Here is a 2299-nt window from a genome sequence, read left to right on the forward strand (position 1 = left end):
ACAATTGCATGAAAGGAGGCTAAGCAGTAATAAGGGGATAACTCCACAGATTTTTTTCCCCCAGCTTCATTGAAATATAATTGACATAAAACATTGTATAAATGTAAGGGGTCCAACATGATGATTTGATACATGTATATACTGTGAAATGATTACCACAGTAAGGTTAGTCAACCTCATCACCCCACTTTTTGTTTTTTGGATGTGGAGAGAACTAAGATCTACTCTCTTAAAAATTTTCAAGTATGCAATGTAGGATTGTTAACCATTATCATCATGTTTCACCTTAGATCCCTAGGACATATTCACTTTTTTTTTTTTTTAAATTATTTATTTATTTATTTACGGCTGTGTTGGGTCTTCATTTCTGTGCGAGGGCTTTCTCTAGTTGTGGCAAGCGGGGGCCACTCTTCATCGCGGTGCGCGGGCCTTTCACTGTCGTGGCCTCTCTTGTCGCGGAGCACAGGCTCCAGACGTGCAAGCTCAGCAGTTGTGGCTCACAGGCCCAGTTGCTCCGCGGCATGTGGGATCTTCCCAGACCAGGGCTCGAACCCGTGTCTCCTGCATTAGCAGGCAGATTCTCAACCACTGCGCCACCAGGGAAGCCCCATATTCACTTTTTAACTGGAAGGTTGTACGTTTTAACCATCTTCACTCATCCCCGACCCTCCTATAACCTATAAATTTTTTTAGATTCCATATATAAGTGAGATCATACAGTATTTGTCTTTCTTTGTCTGACTTATTTTACTTTGCTTAATGCCCTCGAGTTTCATCTATGTTAAAAATGGCAGAATTTTCTTCTTTTTTATGGCTGAATAATACTGAAAAAATTATATACGCCACATTTTCTTTATTCATTCTTCAATCGACAGACACTTAAGTTGTTTCCATGTCTTGACTATTGCAAATAATGCTGAAATCAACATGGGGGTGCAGGTATCGCTTCAAGATAGCAATTTCATTTCCTTACGATATATGCCCAGAAGTGGGATTGCCAGATCATTCTGCAGCCTTGAAATAGCCAGTGACAGACCCACAAAGGAATCACACCCACAACCTAAATCTACATTCCAAAGAAAAATTTTGAGCATGATGCTTCAACATATATAAATGCAAATACAATTACACACACACATGTAAATACATGTTTATACATGTAAGTGTGCTAATAATTGTATCTATTATAAAATGTACTCAAACACAGTAATTTAAGTGAAGGGATAAAGAACAGTCATATCCTTAAATAGCAATTCTAATATTTCTTTTTTTCTCCATGGAATCATCTTGTGCAACTTCTGAGATGTATGCACCCCACTTTGGAAATGGTTATTCTAGCCACCTGAGCCTTCAGCCCCTTCAGTAATGAAAGTCTGTTTTCAATCAGTTCTGCTAAATTGAGCAAATCCTAAATATAAGCATCTTCTGTGAGACCCACTAATAGTGCCGAAGGGTCAAAGTCGAAAAAATCAGACTCAGTCCCAGTCCTCAAGGTGCTCACAAGCTAGTGGGAGACAGCCACCGGAAACAGACCTTGTCAGCAGAATGTTGGAAGTTTGCCCACGGGCACCTAGCCCAGCCTGGGGAGGAAGAGTGAGCAATGCTTCCAGGAGCACACCTGAACCTGGTGGTGGAGCATGAGTAGGAGTCAGGAGTTGAAGGATGGTGATCTGCTGGTTGACTGAAAAGTTGTGTTTCCATACAGCCTTCCAAAAAACACAACAGTGAAAAGGAGAGCGCCGGCTAATTGAATCAAAGAATGAATTGAGGATTAAAACCCAGAAAAGAATATAAGAAGGCATATGTAACATGTCTTGACCTCTGAATAATTAACTTGGAATTACATTAAGTCTAAACGCCAAAATCTTGGCATACCATTCCTAGCTTGTTAGCCAAATCCCTGGGAAACAGGAAAGGCATTTAAAACCTCTTGAACTTCACGACCCCATCTATAAAATGAGATGTCAACAAATCACTAACCATAGAAAATACTTTAATCACTAAACATAACAGAAATCTCTTGTAAATGTATTTTGAAGCTTCTAAATCTAATCTAAGACCTTGTCTAAGTATCAATTAACAGAGCTTTATGATTCCAATGAGATAGGACTAATTTTCAAAGGGGAAAACTGAGTCACAAGAGGAGCAATAGCCTATCTACACTGGCACTGCTGGAGCCCAGGCTTATTGTCAAGTTCTCTACCATCCATACTACTACAGTCTCTGTGGTTTCTGCCTTGGACCCTCTTCTCTACTCTACCCTCTTCCTGGTGCCCTCACCACTCCCATAAATGTGCTG

This window comes from Balaenoptera ricei, chromosome 2 (assembly GCF_028023285.1).
Source record: "Balaenoptera ricei isolate mBalRic1 chromosome 2, mBalRic1.hap2, whole genome shotgun sequence".
In the NCBI taxonomy this organism is placed as follows: Eukaryota; Metazoa; Chordata; class Mammalia; order Artiodactyla; family Balaenopteridae; genus Balaenoptera; species Balaenoptera ricei.